Source organism: Megalopta genalis, chromosome 1 (assembly GCF_051020955.1).
Source record: "Megalopta genalis isolate 19385.01 chromosome 1, iyMegGena1_principal, whole genome shotgun sequence".
In the NCBI taxonomy this organism is placed as follows: domain Eukaryota; kingdom Metazoa; phylum Arthropoda; class Insecta; order Hymenoptera; family Halictidae; genus Megalopta; species Megalopta genalis.
In genome coordinates this window covers 41962228-41981281 of record NC_135013.1, presented here as the reverse complement: position 1 = coordinate 41981281, position 19054 = coordinate 41962228, and the positions used below count along the sequence as shown (strand labels likewise).

The 19054-nt window shown below is 33.6% G+C and overlaps 1 protein-coding gene and 1 long non-coding RNA gene across 4 annotated transcripts in view; one reads left to right on the top strand and one right to left on the bottom strand.

Annotated features, from left to right (window-relative positions):
• LOC143262111 (uncharacterized) overlaps nt 1–11487 on the bottom strand; it is a 66564-nt gene extending 55077 nt beyond the window's left edge. The window contains exons 1-2 of one of the 3 annotated variants that reach the window (XR_013036058.1): nt 11169–11474; nt 6448–6673 (exon numbers count right to left, since the gene is read on the bottom strand). The gene's annotated coding sequence lies outside the window, so the exon portion shown is untranslated. Of the gene's footprint in view, nt 1–6447; nt 6674–11168 lie in introns of all 3 variants that reach the window. The other 2 variants (XR_013036059.1, XR_013036063.1) reach the window with 2 other exon arrangements.
• Nucleotides 11488–12116: 629 nt separating this feature from the next.
• LOC143262087 (uncharacterized) lies at nt 12117–13228 on the top strand. The gene is made up of 2 exons (XR_013036029.1): nt 12117–12794; nt 12865–13228. It is a non-coding gene; the product is annotated as an uncharacterized LOC143262087 (long non-coding RNA).
• The last annotated feature ends 5826 nt before the right edge of the window (nt 13229–19054 follow it).

Below are 19054 nucleotides of genomic sequence, written 5' to 3'. Positions count from 1 at the left end.
ATCCAATATCAAATCTGAAATCCTTGCTCCAAAAGTACATCGAAATTCAGATCAATGTAGTCTTCCTTTTCTTGTTGATTACTTCCGCAATCGCGCCATACAAAGTCTCAAGCAGAAGAACCAGTCTTCGAGATATCTGCTGAACACTGACGTGAATCTTGGCATGAAAACTGTATCACTCAATCTCCATATTGATCCAATCGGTTTTTGCTGACGATTAAAGCCGTAAATTTTCAAGCAAACAAATTCCTGCTTTCTATATTTCCACTTGAATGTTTAGTAGGAATCGTGCAATCTTGGTATTTTTCATTATGTGATTAATATTTGTTGCCGGTTTATTGAGAATGTATCCACTGCAGGTTACATTTCTGGTTATGTATATCACACTATTTGAAATTTTGGAACCAAATTTCGAAATACTTTGGAAATTGAGGTTGATAGTTGTGACCATGCTTTGAAAATGGCTATATTTACCTATAATTAATATCGAAAGATATGAGATAATTAATAGCCCAGCCATAGTTGTCTTCGACTACTGAAACCAAGCTGCAGTAGTATCATTAATGCATTTCGAATAATTTGGTTTCGATGAATAACATAAGAGTGGGTGTTGTACTGCTTTTCTTCCTCCATATATTATAACCATTACAGAAACACATTTAGTTATTTCGGGCGCGTAGAGTACAAGAAATCTCCTGCAAACTACCAAGAATGCACAGCTCTGCAGTAACAAAAAATGGAGTATTCTCAATCTGAATGTTCCATTTAATGCAACTCTTCATTTGTGGTGAAATTAGATGTTGGCGATTCCGTTGCTGATTCCGAATATTGGAAATTTGTCAAGCAACAACCCGACCCAACTATAAATTTTCCAATACAGATCCAGTACGCTGAAACAACACCCCGTGTGTCTAAAATCAAATCGATCAATTTTAGATCGCCAGTCGATTACCTTCTCTTTACTGGTATCACTTGGATCGATGCATAAGAATTCTAGCGCGACCATTATTTATTTTCCGTCGTTTCCCATGCAGCGCTCTTCGTTAGGTCATTGCCTTCGTGCAGTGTAACGAACTTTCAGTGCTGCTTAGTTTTCAATATTCACAACGAAATAAATAGGCCCTCACACCGCGACCGTGGCTAGTTTTCATTTGTCATCTCAGTTATCAGCTACTGTTACGTAGATACATATAGTTACGCTTGTAATTCTTCTCTGCTCTTGTGCGCGCAATTCACATTACGCTTGTAATACTTTTGCGCTTGCAGCCTAGCTTCGCTACAATCGATTGCGCTTGCAAATTTCGATACAGCTTTATAGCCATAAATTGATCGCTTAATCGTATCATTCATGACCTTCACGACACATCATCACATTTCATCATTCTATTGTATATCATCTATAACCTCCTCTGGACGAATCTTATTGGTTAAAACATATTTAGCGTTATTACACCAGCGTTTTTTACCATACAGTCCACTATCCAATTCATCCTTCCAATCCTTCCTCCAATTCATCCTTCCCAACGAAAAGATACATTTGCAACATATTTGGAAATTTGAGAAGAATAACAAACTAGTAATTTTGGAAATTGTCGAACATTTAACTTATTTCTGCACTTTATGAGCCTTCCCGGGTACTACATATTTCCAAAACTTCATCCTCCGGTTACGTAAATACACACAACTGTGAGATGTAGATGGTTCATTCTATTATATAATATTTCACATAAAACATTATGATTCAGATTCTGATAATACTCTACATTGATGTTTAAACCCACGATTTAAAAAAGTGATGAAAAAAGTGATGTCAATTTTGCAGGTTGTCTTCGCTATAGTAAGCATGAAAGTAGTATAATAATACTTTACTATCCACACTTTAATTATGCATGATTCGTACTCATGCCGCTATATGCACTATTCAGATTTGACGAGGAGATGACTATAAACAGTGCGGGCATGTTCGTCGCAAAAGTCTTCTCGTTAGCTTTAAACTATACGATAGTAGGAGTTATGAATTGTACATTAAACTTAATATAACAATTTGCGTTCAAATTTTTTCGAGCAAACTTATTATCATACATACAAATACACTGTATGTTACCATGTTCGTTTGAACAGTTCAAACAGATATATGTATAATTCTTATAATTCAATACTGTGCATAGTACAAACAGAATTAAGTCTTATTACGAATAATTTCTTTCACGAACCATCACTGAACGCGACATCGGGACAAAAATGTGTAAATTGTACATCCGATCGAAAAAATAGAAAAACTCGTCTCGATGACTACATTGTGCAACATATGTCCAAAATGATCTATTGGAAACAAAAAATACTCCATAAATACTGCAGAATTCATTTGAATTGATAGAATTAAGAATTAACTTTCCTACCTCGAGTATAATGATATAAAAAAATGATCACGTTTTTAGCTGGCATTTATGCATTACTATCCTATAAATGTAAGTTTCATAAATAACGCTAAATATTTATTAATAAAAATAAGATCAGATTAAATAAAACTAATTAAAACAAACACTATGTGGTATTACAACATAGTATAATATAAAGAGTATTTTCCCGAAACTACAGAGAGAGATTTAAATTATTATATTATCATTAAAAAGAATTTTTTCAGCTACTTTTAAAGTACACCTATGAGATGATTTATTATGTGTACAACATTATTTAAAATACCAAAATTATGAAATCCTTTTTCGAAAATCATCGGTTAGTGTGAAATTGGTTTAGTCAAGTGTATATAAACCAGTGTATTAGAAAAGATGAAAGGTAACATTCTCTATTATTCCGAAAATGTCTAGTCATATAAGTCAACATAATAAAAAACATGGAGAATACTTAGGCAATTATGCAAACTAATATTTTTGTAATTTCTATTGCGTGTTTCGTCCAAATTTTAATAGGAGTTTGTAGACAAATGTTTTATTTTATTTTCTTCTCATGGTTACTCTGGGGTTTTAATAATGTCAAGTAGAAAGTTGATTGAAGTCATAGAAAATGCTCACTAGAAGTGTGACATACGAAGAACATTCCTGACATATTTTTCATAGCTTATCTTTCACGTACTTTAAATTCGCTCAAGAATAATTATTCAGCCACAGGAAAAGAACGTCGAACATAACGTCGAAAACGTGGGAATTTAAGACAGTGTTAAATTCATTTAAGACATCCACAACCCACACTCTCGATGAGAGCCAAACGCCCAAATAGCCAAATAACCAAATCGACGACCCAAGCATCTTTTGCAAACGCAATTCAATAGATGAAACTGTGATAACAGCGAAGCCAAGATTAGAAGAAACAATGATGCAAACACCACACATCTACAATCTCCCAGGAGCCTCATCTACGCCATTACATCTACCAATAATCTCACCTGCCAAGATCAGTGAACCAAGTATAACTTAGTCTATACCTGATTGCGAATCTAAATCCCAGGAGAACAGCAGTTCAACTGATGGAGACGAACCAGATATTAGCCCAGTTTTGCCACAACCTACGAACACGAATAACATTGTCACACCAGCAGATGAAATTCGATGAAAATTAATAGAAGAAGCTTGCAGTAGATTAATCGCAGGTCACAAGGGTGTAACGGAAACCTTAAATCAATTAACCCTTTCGGTACTACCGCCGCCTATTGGCGCCATCCACGGAAAGTTATGTGGGCACTTTATGTGGGCACCGTGAACAGCACCAACGGAAAGTTATGTGGGTATGACTACTCTCTATAGTACACATTACTTTACTATCCTGTGTTTAAAATTCCCGGCTGTTTTTAAATTATAATATATAATTAGTAACAGTCAACAGCGTGCCTTAATTATATATGTTTTATAATATATAGATAAGCTACGAAAAACAAATTGGAATGTTTGCTTATATCGTTAATTTTTTTAATGTATAACTTACAATTTGAATTTAGTTCCCTTCAGGATGAGTGTAAAACGCTTGAAAGGAGAACAATGAATAAAGGAAATCATTGATTCCAAAAGAGATTCTGATGAAGAAAATCAATATAATTTAGCATTTCGCAAAACGAGGAACAATCGAGCACGTGTACTTAGCACCTCGGTATCTGGAGAAGCAGAAGAGCCTGAAGTACGAATTGATACTCCTTCTAGCATCAAATGGACATCAAAGAAGCTTAGTCCAAAAATTCATGATTTTACGCCACATCCTTCGGGAGTAGTAGGGAACAATTTAAATCGTTCGTCGAGAATTTTGGATTGCTTCAGACTGCTTTTTTCTAAAAATTTAGTTAAATTTATTGTGGAAAAAACAAACTATTACCGGTGTCGACAGCTCAAAAGAGATCACTTGAACGCTTCAGAAGGGATGGAAGTGGATGAATTATATTGTTTTATTGCTGCGTCGTTATTAATGACGCGAACCAAAAAGTTATCCTTAAATGAATATTGGTCTAAAGATAAGATTCTCCGAAGCGATATTTTCAGTAAAATTATGAGTAGAGATCGCTACTTTTCATTATTGAAAATGTTGCATTTTACGGACATAGTCGGCCACACTGCCGATCGTTTACACAAAATAAATGAAGTAGTGGAAATGCTACGAACATCTTTTTATCAATGCATTTCAGCCATACCAGCGGTTATGTATAGACGAAAGTCTACTCCTCTACAAAGGCCGTCTCTCGTTTAAACAATATATTCCCTCGAAAAGGAATAGGTTTGATACAAAATCATTCCTACTTTGTGACTGCAAGACGGATTATATCCAAGATATAATCATTTATTGTGGGGCTAGTGCTACTGTAGCTACCGAATATCAATATATTGGAAAGCCAGGGAACATTGTAATGTCGCTTTTGCAACCTTTTCTAAACAAAGGCCATACTATTTATCTGGACAACTGGTTTTCCAGTCCCATATTGTTCAACCTACTCCACGAAAAAAGTACGAACGCTTGTGGCACTGTGCAAAGAAGACGGAAAGAGATGCTTAAAATAACTGATAAATTGAAAAAAGAAGAGGCAGTCTTCCGCTCATCTGAAAATCTGTTTGCAATGAAATGGTTTGATAGAAAGAAATTTGATATGCTTTTCACACTATCCATACCGCAGAATTTGCTTGACTAAGAAGTCAAGAAAAAATGAAATTATTCTAAAGCCCAAATGCGTAATAGATTATAACTCTTCAATGGGTACAATCGATAAATCAGATATGGTGATAATTACTATCGATGCAACTCGCAAAAGTTTAAAGTGGTATCGCAAATACTCTCTTTTTCCACTTGATCGACATTTGCGTGTGGAACGCATACTGCCTATATAAGCACACCACAAAAAAACAAATCTCAATGGCGAAATTTCACCTTCAGTTGATTAAGGAAATATTAGAAAAATAACACACAAGAATCATGAATATCATCGGTGCAGCAAGTCAAGAAGTAATTATCCCACAAGGCTCACAGGGGGACATTTTCCTTCGATATATCAGTCGGTGGTGTGAGACGTGAATCCAAGTATCAGTGCGAACAATGTAATGTGGGCTTGCGCGTTTCCTCTTGTTTCGAAAACTATCACACCAAGTTACACTATTAATTTTGTCGTTGATTATATTTCACTATTAGTTTTATTATTTATTATGTTACACTGTTAGTTTTGTTTTTTTATTTTAATTTTGTGATATTGGACCATATTATTTATATCAATGCCATTTACTTTAATTAATGTACTGTAAAGAAAAAGATATGATTTTAAAACGTTAAGCGCCATGCCTGTTTTGTCTGTCCTTCCGTCTGACCCGCGAGATAAGATTCCGTCGAAATCGGTTTTCTGCCGAGGATTGGTTTAAGTTACGACAAAGCAGTATAAACATTTTAGAAATGTTTTTCAAACACATTAAATTCCGCGTCAGTCACCGATGTCGCGGTCCGAATGAAAAGTTTAGTGTCAATCACGTTGGAGATTTCTATGAATGCCGCAAAACATGTTTTCGCGACTTGCGCTGTCGGACAGTGCAACCACTCTAGCGGAAAACTTCCTCGTTCCACGAATGTATAACCGCGGCCAGGTCCTCCGTACCGAAAGGGTTAAAAGAAAAATATCAATATCTCTGGAACCTTTTGACGAACTTACCATCGACACATTTGGACTACTTCCAAAAACAATCAATGGAAATCGCTACATTTTAACTATGCGAGACAATTTAAAAAAGTATTGGTTAGCAGTTGCTTTATCAGATATTAAAGCCATGATAATAGCTGACGCGTCCGCGAGTCATTTCATTGCAATACGTGGGACAGCAAAATCCATTTCGATAGATGTAAGCATTAGTTTCTTGGGAAACTAATGCTACATGTTGCCGAGATGGATCGTTAAAAAGGAGCCATATATTGTATTAACAGAATATCTAAAACAACACATCGAGTCATATGAAGAATGGGACCTCTACTTACCATTTGCCATGATTTCATATAAATACCTCCGTTCACGAAGCTACGAATTTCACACCCTACGAATTAATCTTTGGGAAAACCACGAAACAGCCAGTAGTGCGTTCCCCTCAGAAAAGAATAGGCCGACTTTTGGATCTTATTTGATTACGTAACAAGCTATATTACGATAAGTGAGCTAATCCGACATAGCTTATGGTGGAATAATACGTCCATGTGTAAAAAGAATCTGAAACAAGTAAATTCGATCCACGTTACATCGGGTCATACGAGATAGTAGATGTCGGATATAAATAATGCAATCTTAAAAACAGATGCGACCGAACACCTAATCGCGAAACATCAGAATAAATTAAAACACTCCTTCGTCTTCGATAGTTCGTCCGACACAAATTAAAAATTGGAATCACTTTCAGGATGAAGTAAATCCCGCTGATTACACTGCCCGACAAAATCAAACTTTTTTTCTGGGTTCCTATAGTCACTATGAAATTCTTGTAGAGCTTCACTCCCTGAACAAGAATCCGAAAACCGAATTGCTCCATTACCCTCAGTTTTTTAAATAAACGAACTTTTGTAAAAACCCAAAATTTTCGACAAAAATGAGGTATTGCATGGAAAGTACAAACGTTAGAAAGTTCTAATTGGTGTTAAAAGATAAAGGAGAGCTTCCCGAATATAGTGGCATGCAATTTATTAATTGTTTCTGGTCCTAAATAGCAATAAATTAATGTCAAAGTTTAAAAAACTGTCGACGTGAGCAGTTTCTGCGCAATATTTTTGTATTTTTACGAAAAGTTCTTTGTTCGGCACGAACCCAAAAATCGTGTCGGACAGTGTTATCCAGAGGTGCACGAGGATCTCTTAATATGCCAATGTATAAGGAAAATGCAACTCGTGTTTGAAGCTGAAGAATACAAATTGTGTGAAAAATGTTGGTCTCGAGTGGCAGCAGAAGAAAGAGAATTATTTCCTGAAGGCTGCTGGCATACCATCGCAGGAAAGCACATAAGTGAGGCAGATTGTCATTGTGAAGGATATGGTTCTGTAATGGAAACATCAAATGCTAGTCGATGCCGAGAATGCATCGAAGAATATATATTTCGAAATGTAACTAGAGACATTACAGCAATTAAAAAATTGCAAGGCCATTGATGTGGTCACTCAGTGGTAGCATCATGACCGTTAACAGCAACACACGCACATATATAAAAAGAAAAACACATATAATCCATAAATCATCGTCATAAATAGTTAGAGCCAATTGAACGTAGTAGTTTGAACAACCAACATTTATTACCAGAATGTTCACTGAGGCATCTACGCAAACGGAGATCTGCTAAGATTATTTAATTGAACATAATTTAACATAACATATTTAACATAACCATGACAGGAAGATGTATTTTTCTAAAAATTTCAAATCGGGATAAAGAAAAACATGCACGGGAAGAGCTACCCAGACCAGGGTCGAAAAGACCAAAAACCAAGAAATCCAAACCGAACCAGAGGAAACAGTGTCGAGAAAAAGGGTTGGATAAGTAATCACGGACAAAAACATAATGGATAAGATAGGCGGATAGGGAGGAAATTAGACCACTTATTGTAAGAATATAATAGTTTTAAAAATACATATACATAATGATAATAATAATAACAGTAGAATCGGATTATAATTAAAAAAGAAATGAAAGATAATATTTGCAAAGAATTGTTTGGAAACCAACGATCCAAATTAGTTTGTTCAGGTCCGAATCCTTGTTTATATAGTAAAACATTATATTTAAATAAATACTTTAGATCACAACAACATCATTGTACATACACAGACACGAATACATACATATAATTATCTTCGTGACTTTTTTAAGTGTGTGCTGTCAAATAAATATTATCAAATATTCTGTAAAACAAGAAGTTCCGGTAAGAAGCGATCGTCGTTTGATTTTGACGGTATTAGTGATTAACTCCAGGATACAGCTGACATTATGGGCTATACTGAGGTAAACAAAGATTGCGATATTCTACAAGGTGCTCGAAGGTAAAATTTGTTTGGTTTTTTAATTAGGAGAATTAAGGTTTTGTGGAAACCATATACAAGCAAAACTAAAAAGACACTTCAGTTTGGATGAAAATAAAAACCTATGAACAATACTAACAGTGAATGATCTAAATAAAGCATTAGGTAAATTTGTTAACAAAAATAAAACTAACGCTTTTAATAACCTACACAGGTAAAGCATATACAATGTAATATTTCAAAATATTGATTTGCCATTATAAGCTCGATTGTATTGTTACTATTAATTCTTTACATATAGCCGTGAAATAAAAGAACTTGTGCCATGTTTGGAAACTAGTGGAACAACTGCAGATATTGGAAATATCAGGAAAGAAATTAAAAATTATTGTGATAAGAGAAAGGAGGAAGCACAAAAAGAAAAGACAGAAGTATATGTATACTTGCAAACAAACTCATTTAAAAATGATAATATACTATTACATTTGACAGATTGGATAATCGCATGCTATTTTATAGATGCAAACATTATTCGCTAATAGACCGGTAAAACCCTTTAATAATGACAAGATAATAGTTATTGACAATAGTAGTAGCGTTGAAGAAGAAGCAGAAAAAACAGATAAAGCTAATGGCAGTGGAGCATGTAACAAAAGCAAAGAAACCGATAAAAATAATGAAAATCATAAAAGTTCTGTTGGTGTAACATCTGAGAGGTAATTTACTTCAACTCAAAAACAGACAACAGCGCAGGTACATCATCGAACTCTATTAAACGATTCACAGTTTATATGCATAGGACCTTAAATAAGGTCCGAATCTTTGTTTATACACTACTTGTAAAACATTATATTAAACAAATACTTTTCATTAAATCTTGAAATATTTGATAATATATAATATATATTATATATAATTCGGACATTCAAGTTGCAACAAAAAAAATACATACTATAAACAAATCTTAAAATCGTATAAAATAGAGATTTAAAAACGACATCAATCTTAAATAAATACTAATGATAGAACAACTAGTACAAGAACTAGTAAAACACCGTTTATCTGGACTGTGTTTATCCAACATAGTAACCCGTTACCAACAATTGGATGTCAGGAACGATGCTCCTCTTATCCAACTCCAGTCTACGCGACATACCCATTATACAACACACTGTTTTTGTTTCTTAGTTAGAAATTCTAGCATAGTCTTCCTGCATAGAATGTAAGATAAGTAATGATTTAATTCAGTTACTTGTATCTATGTGATTCGTCCAGAAACTATATTCTCATTACGTCTTCACACAAATCAAACGAAAAGAGAAAAAGAGTGGTGCTTTGTATTGAAGAAAAATTTGAAATTAATAGACGCTTCAGAAACAATTAATTCCTTGTTTCGTAAATATAACATTGGTAGATTTACTGTATATATCATAAAAAAATTATAAAGATAACATATTAAAATGCAAAGAAGATGATGCAGCAAACACGAATAGAGGAATAAAAATGAATAACAGCTTCTAAAAGTGGGTGAAAGTAATTCATCTTTGCATGAAAGATCAGATAGCGAACAAACCGTAATCACAAAGTTATATGTATAATGTCGCAAGGTGCATTTCGCACTGCGTAGAGTGCGATATAGAAAATGTGATTAAAAATATGGAAATGATAAAGAAACATATTCTTAACGACAATAAAATAATATCTCAAGTTATAGAGGATCAACCTGAAGTGAATGTATAATCAGGTACGCTACACAGTATGTTATACAATACTTACGTTAAACAATTTAAGAAACAGTTTCAGATATCTAGAAATAAAGAAATAAATACAAGACATGCCCATAAAGCGACATTTTATTAGAAAATAAGCTTACATATTGCAAAGAAAATATATTAAAAACATCGTAAGAAAAGAGAGTGGAACGCAGTGTATAAAGAGGTGGGAAAAGGTGAGCACTTAAAATAAACCTACCAGTTACAAACTAAAAAACTCTCGTTTTTTAACTTTTCTAAGTCTATAACGAAAATTAAAAAAAATACGTATAGTAGATCTCGATAAGTTACATGCATACCGAAAATTTCATCGAAATCAGTTAACGCAAGGTCATAGTTACGAGCATTAAACAAATTTTAAAACAGCAACTTTCTCACAATTATTGGACAGAAATATTAAAAATCAGGACAAAACTGCGATTTTTGCGATCTTTAATTGTTTACCGCTTATACCAAAGTCAACCGATTCCGCTGAAATTTTCAACATGCATATAAATTACCGAGATGTACGAAATGCATTTCTTAAATCTTCGTTATATATATTTCGTCATATATTATTTTCTTTAATCATTCTAAGCAATAACAAAATTCAAGTTGTTCAGTCCAGTTCTAAGCAAGTTATGGCGTTTTAAAAGTAGTCCGAATATTAATAGGAGTCGCTATAAAATATTCGAGACGGTCGCAAATAGTCCCTAAGATCGTGTCACAGTGATATTCTACCTAAAATATGGCCGCGACGCCATATATCCGCAATAACCGATCTCCCACGTGGAAAACAAGTGCTTCCAGTTTCGCAAGCTTCCTCGAGACGCCATATGCGTAACGCACGTGCGTGTAATAATTTGCACTGGCGAATAATTAGGCCAGCCGAGAGAAGGTGTCCGAGCCATCGAAATGTAAATGAAGAAATTCTTACTGATAATGAGACTTACCGAAAAACCGATCAGAAATTCCCAGTTACGAATGCGGCTCCCGGCCGGTCACTAGTCTTGACATATCTTTGGAACGGTCGCTGCCAGTTGTTGCCAGCACTGTCCTTTATTATTTCGCCTGCTGCCCTATGGTCTTTAGCGGCTATCTTCCTTCATTCCGTATGAATTAATCTCGGCTCGAATTATCACAGTTACAATTATTTCTTCCAAACACCCAATGCTACGGTCTACGCGACAATGATCCTCGTTCTCGGCAGATCGCTTCCTCAGCCAGAAGCGAGGCATTCCCCACTCCCCAGACTCACGGCTCGGCACGACGCACAAACCCTACGCGCACCCGCCGTTGCTCAGGGCCGCCACCATTCGACTCAGCCCACGCTCCGAGCGTCCTAGATCTCGCGGCATAATTCAGTGACTGTAGAGAATACCACAACATGTTACAATTTCAAGAAATTTCAGTTTATGCAAATACGATGAGCTCAATAAATGGAAAACCAAGAAAGGAATTGGTGGCCAGAACTTTAAAGGACAAACATCTCGAAAGTGAAAATATGTGACATGTAGTGTTTTTCTTCCAGCCGCAGAATTTCCTTCTTTCCTGATTTTGTTAAAAAACTTACGAATCACTTTGCAAATAAAGATAAAAAAATACAAAAATCATGCTTTCCAAAACAAAAAAATAAATTATTATATTCAAAAAACTCTACCAAATTGCAGAAAAACAGTCTAGACTGAGCCCTCTTATAGCAAACTACGTGTTACATTTAAGATTACTTTTTTTGTCCGTGAAATGTGTATACGCTATACGTGATTGTACTGAACATGTGTAATAAATTATGATACCCAAAGCTCATAAAATTTTCGAAGTTTAGTATTTACCTAGCACTCTTTACAGTGATTACATCAGTGCACAGAGATTGACACATAGTAATTAGATGAGTGTGCAGATGATAACTAGAAAAGGCTCAGTAAATAGCACGCAGTAGTAAACTTTTCATTCTTACAAGGCACAGTAACTCGATCGAAAACTACTATTTATATTTTGTTAAATATTTTGTGTTCCCTATATATTTCAATTATAATAAAATTAGTAGTTATGTAAAAGACATCAACATATATGACATCAACAACATAAAAGACATCAACATAGAAAACCATATAATTTATCGAAAACTTCAGACGCCACTTTAATGGGCACAGTAAGTGACACACTAATCCTATCTGGCTATCATAGAGAACTGAAAATTAACAGTTATGGACCTATATACATAATATCGGTTTTAAATGTCGGCATTCAACTATCACAGTTCTCCTTGGTGTCCAGAGACATCGTCGCTCCTCGGCAGTTATTTTGTGTGCGTTGAGATTTTTGTTTCAGTTGATCGGTCAAACAGCGCGTTCTAGTCAGCTTGTCGCAGTTACATAAACGGATATAAAGGACATAAAATAGCACGTGTGCATACTTCGAATAAAATATCATTATTTAATTGGATACGCGGTATTGATTTTTGTTTATTTCCATCATTAAACAATGGAAACTGTTTGATGAGAATTTTTGGATTCTCCATAATTCTTTCCCGAACTGAAACTGATGTCATAATTGTTTTCAATCCCTGCTTTATGAAGGTATATTCAAGATTGTAAAAGTTTGAATCTTCAAAATTCTGGCAAAAGTTATCCGTAAATCTATTCGTAGCCTTCGTATAAAGATAAAGATAAAAGATGAAAATTATATTCAACGCCACGAATAAATACGCTTTGAATAAAAAATGTATGTATTGGAAATGGATGTAAAATGAAATGTGCACTGATACTTTCTGGTAGAAAAATATCTTTACTTCGCGACATGTGAAGAAGCTCAAAGAAGAAGAAACTCAACGGGCTACAGTGCCGGACGAATATAGATAGTACACTTTAAAATTAACGTAATTTAGATTTATTTAAGGTAATAACCAAGATTCTAATACTATACAGATTTGTAAATTACTGTTATGAACATACACAAATGAAATAAAATTACGTTACGCCAGTTTAAACAATTTTTCTTAGAAAAAAATGATGGCATATTTCACTAAGAATTATGTTGCGGCACCATGTAATTCCGAATAAAAAAAACATGAAAAAAGTGTAGAATAATATTTTTTTGTTTAGGATTTAGTTTTCGAGAAAATCGAGATTGAAAATTTGCTAAGCGATGTACATCGCTTATAGCCGGACAAGCGTATGTACAAAGCAAGGTTTAAAACTTGGTTTTCTCGAAAACGAAATCCTAAAGAAAAAAGAAGTCACTCTATATCATTTTTATTTCTTTTTTATGAAGAATAACCCGGTGCCCGCTTGTAGATAGTTTCAGGAATATCCTGTACATATTTTTCAACAGGGTGATGCCGCGAATTTTTTTCTCGTGGATTGATCAGCAAGGTCACATCGTTGAAAATTGTTGCGAAAGTCATAACCATGCATTATGCAAATGGCAGATAACGTGAAAACATTGCCGAATGACAAAAATGTATTTAAGATGATAAGAAGCAATTAGAGCAAAAGCTAATAAAGAAACTTCGTAGATAATGACGACTGTTAATAAATGTGGAAAGATGGAGCCACAAAACATTAGGCACTCAATATTATTCCTTGATTTATTGACATACATAACTTTTAGTTAAGTGTGCTAACATTTTGTCCGACTGTATTTCCATAAAAATTCTCTTTTTTCAAATAAAATTGTTTACACTTGCGAAATGCAATTTTATTTCATTTGACTATGTTTATAGTGGTATTTTGCAAATTTATATAGAAACAGTATTTTAGTTGTAATGTTACATAAATAAAAATTACATTAGTTTTAAAGTATGCTATCTTTTTGTTAGATACTGTATTATCCCGAAATGAAAACTAGGAAGCATATAACACTGTCCGACACGATTTCTGGGTTCCTATAGCCACTATGAAATTCTTATAGAGCTTCACTCCCTGAACAAGAATCCGAAAACCGAATTGCTCCATCACCCTCAGTTTTTTAAATAAACGAACTTTTGTAAAAACCCAAAATTTTCGACAAAAATGAGGTATTGCATGGAAAGTACAAACGTTAGAAAGTTCTAATTGGTGTTAAAAGATAAAGGAGAGCTTCCCGAATATAGTGGCATGCAATTTATTAATTGTTTCTGGTCCTAAATAGCAATAAATTAATGTCAAAGTTTAAAAAACTGTCGACGTGAGCAGTTTCTGCGCAATATTTTTGTATTTTTACGAAAAGTTTTTTGTTCGGCACGAAAACTCTACCCAGGATCGGATTCTGTAGACATTTCTGAAGAAGAAACGGCCCGATGAAAGTGTTGGAACGATATACATTTCGAGTAGATCGAGAAATTGTGCTTCTCTCTGTCCGACAGGGCCGAAGCTACGCGTAATCAACACCGATGGAGGGATCCAATGGGGCACCCACTTTTCGTAAATAATATTTGAATTTTTTTTAGTACTTCAATGTTCTGTTTCTTTTTTACATATTTCTGTGGATAATAATCACCAAACTGTGATATATTTCACACAAAAAATCACACCAGAGTATTTGGAGTTGGTAACGAAAGTATATATTCGAACACTAGTATAATTTTGACTTCTACGCCATATAATTAAATAAATATTTAAAAATATATATTTAACAATATGTTTCAAGAAGTTTAACGTTTTGAAAATGATTATTTATTCATGATCGAATTATCGTTATAATTTAAATGATAACTGTATACATGATATACTTGTAATTCGAACAAATTCAGAATAAAATGAATAGTTTTTGTTCATTATTTTTCTTTTATTATTTCTCCATTTTTAATTTATGATTCACAGTTTGGTGATTATTATCCATAAACATATGTAAAAGAAGATAGCACATTGAAGTACTAAAAAAAATGGCACGCCCCACACGCTAAGTGGGTGCCCCATTGGATCCCTCCATCGGTGTTGATTACCCATAGCTTCGGCCCTGTCGGACAGAGAGAAGCGAGCAGCGAAGCACATGGCGGCAAAACATCGTGAACATGTTGCCGACGAACATTTTCTCGACCTACTCAAAATGTACATCGTTCTGACACTTCTATCGGGCCGTTTCTTCTTCAGAAATGTCTACAGAATCCGATCCTGGGTAGAGTTTTCGTGCCGAACAAAGAACTTTTCGTAAAAATACAAAAATATTGCGGAGAAACTGCGCACGTCGACACTTTTTTAAGCTTTGACATCAATTTATTGCTATTTAGGATCAAAAACAATTAATCAATTGCATGCCACTATATTCGGGAAACTCTCCTCTATCTTTTGAGACTGATTAGAACTTTCTAGCGTTTGTACTTTTCATGCAATACCTCATTTTTGTCGAAAATTTTTGGGTTTTTACAAAAGTTCGTTTATTTAAAAAACTAAGGGTGATGGAGCAATTCGGTTTTCGGATTCTTGTTCAGGGAGTAAAGCTCTACAAGAATTTCATAGTGGCTATAGGAACCCAGAAAAAAAGTTTGATTTTGTCGGACAGTGTAATCGGAGACTTGAGACCAAGCATCCACATATTCGACACTTTCCTATCTTTATTTGAAAAACGATTCTATGAATATTGATTTGTTTTTATTCTGGAACAATGTAGTTACGTGTTGATAATTAAGTGGCATTTTTATTTGTCGGACAAATTATCGACTAATAAAATTATTTATTTCAAACACGTCGAATAAGGATACTTATTTTATTAGGACCCTCCAATATTGCATAAAGATGAAGAAGTATCTTTTGTTCGTAACGTTTCTATAATTTATTATCTAAATAATGTACAACTCTGCTAGGTTGTCATTTGTTTCGCAATTACAAGATGCAAATGAATTTCAGCATAAATTATACTGCAAAAATATCGTACAGTATTTATGATGAAATAGTTGAAAATGTTAAATGCTAGATGTTTTTAATCGAGTAGTACATATATTTAATCGATCCAAAAGTTTCAGTCATATTACTACGAGATCGATTAATATTGTATAAAAAAATAATGCACCGTCAGACATAATAAAATTCGTTTATTAGAAGTAAGTTAAAAAGATTAAATATTTAAATTATGGAAAAAATTATAACTTAAATTACATTGCACACACACACAGCTACTGCAGTAACTCGAAATTTTATATTATTTTCACGATTCCCTTAGTTTCGTTAATATCATTTAGTCCAAGTAGACTAATAAATATACGATCAAACCCTACCAGAAAATCTGAAAAATTTAAAACACTGATTGCAATAGATTATGTATTGAGGAACAGTCTTTTCTCTATTCCTGCGAAAAAGAAACATATCAATTATTTTTCATCCTCATTATTTTGAACCACAATTTTCTTCAAAGAAGAAGCTGACAAAATTCTTTAATATATTAGGAAAGGTCTATGGTTTATTTAGAAATGGTTTCATAAAAAAGAAACGAAATACGTCGAGATACACCATATGCTGTGCAATGCTTCGAAATTCTCGTTTACGATAAGTATAGTTTCAGGACAGTCCTTCCGTCCTTGACAGCAATTGCGGGGAATACTATTTTATGGCACCTTCAAGTGGTTTTCTCGTTTAGGGTCTCCGACGATAAGAATCAAGCCGTCAGAGGAATGACTTACAGACGACTCGAGACAATAGATACGAACATGTGTACGCTAGAGGCGAGCAGGACAAGGATGGCCCGCAACATCGAGATCCCATCGAATTAGGAAAGGACGAAAGAAATAGTATAAGCTTCTGATAGAACTGTTCGGTACCTATGAATGCATAGAAACATACGCCGCTTAAGTTATATAATCACTTTTAATGAAAAACAGCGATGTATCATTGACTGTAGTTTTCACATAACAGTCTAATAAGATGTTGGATAACCCTTGGATTTGAGGACTGCATTGCATCTGTGTGGCATAAATTCAGTCGGAATTTCTGATCATATTTTCGTGATTGTTTCCATTAATTCTGCTTTATTGTTAAAAGATCCCATTCCCTTGTGATAAATAACCAATTGTCGGATTTCAAAAGACGTATTTCTTCCTTTTCATTCCATTTTCACAAGTAAAGCGTCTGATATCACCAATAATTTCTGTGGTACCGAGTTCTTACAACGAATTTTTATTTATTTATAAACAATATGTGTTAGCGGCGTCGTCAATGTAATACAATATTTTACTCTGGCATCTAAGATGTTGTGTCCGAATATTTTTGCGACGTTAAATTCTGTCACAATCTTGTTTATCGCTTATTATACAAAAGAACATGTGCAATAAATAAACAAAATTTATTTTTCTACTTACTTTAAGAAGTGCTTTATTATATGAGGAAACGATTCAATAATACTACCATAAACAATAAAAGGGAGCAATAATTTTTCTAATAATATCGTGTCCGAATATTAATGGGAGTCACATGTATCTATTTAATATAAAGAATGTGAAATAAAACTGTAATAAGAAGTATATACATTCGGGTTAACGATGGAATAAAAAATGCTCAAAAATTACTTTTGCCTATATCTTTATCCGAAATATATTTAAAACATTAAGAACTCAATTTTGAAAAAAATTAAGAAAGAGCAATACTTATGAACAAAATTAGCCTCATCGGCGCTCGCACAACGTTCAAAAGACTCGTATCTCGCTCGCTCCATCAACCAACGACGTTGTAATCATAACGAAGATTTTGTATATCACGCATATCATAGTTTCATATCTTGAATTTCGTGTTCCTAGTTAAATAATCGAAAGTTTGGTTTTTATTTTTTATAACATTGTTTTACCCCCACAAAAAATCTGGCAAAGATTGCTGACAACATCAGAGATTGCTGCTTTCGGCAATATCCTCCGATAGAATTAAAATGGCGAAGACAAGATTTGTCATTTCCGAAAAATTTGCAACTTTCCGTTTTGTTTTTTCGTTCTCTATTTTTTTGTGATCACATTTTACGATCGAAAAATCTGAAAAAATTCTCTAACATATGGCCTGTTATACAAAATGGATCAAATCTTTCTCAAAATTTTAAAATGCCATCGTTCATCAGTTGGTAAGTATGAACAAAACTTTGAAACTGTTTTAAGTAATTATATTTAATTACATATTTTTTGAGGTTAGCAATCTGTTGTTAAGAAGTTAAAAATTTTTAGGTTAAATCACTGCATACTACGTCGACGTATTTTTCGTCTGCTCTCTAATGCGGCTCGGTTTGCACCGAATGACGTGTTTATGATTAATCGATTAATTTAATCATTTTCCAGTTATTTTACCTTATTATTAATAAAAATATTAATACAACTTCGACAAACGCAAAAGTAGACAGCAAATAAAGGATGGATATAATTATTATGTAATACGACACTTTTTTATTTCTTATTTTTTCTTAACGGTAATTGTAAAATTTTTCCCGCTGTAATTGTGAGGTTTTTGTGATTATAAATTAAGATCAAATGCAATATAATTTTTGTAAGATTATATCTTATAAAATTACAAATTTTATAAAAAATATAAATATACTTTTCATATTAATATTTACTTAATTTTTTTTATTCCAACCAATAAAACGACAACATAAACATTTTTGTTTTTGTAATTTAAGGTAAAAAATTAGTATATTTTTAATATACTAAAAAATTAAAAATTAGTATACATTTATGCAAATTTTATTTAAAAATAAACAAAAAGAAGGATGTTTCATCTTTGCATTATGTATTTTGTACCTGTTGTCCCATATTCAAGCCCGGATTAGATTACGATCCATGTGACTCGTTCGACTTTGAATTTTTTCGGCATGTCAAGGGGAGCCCCCAACCCCCCTCAGTAGTAAGTGAAAAACTACCTAGAACTACCATGCACTTATGCAAACAAAAATT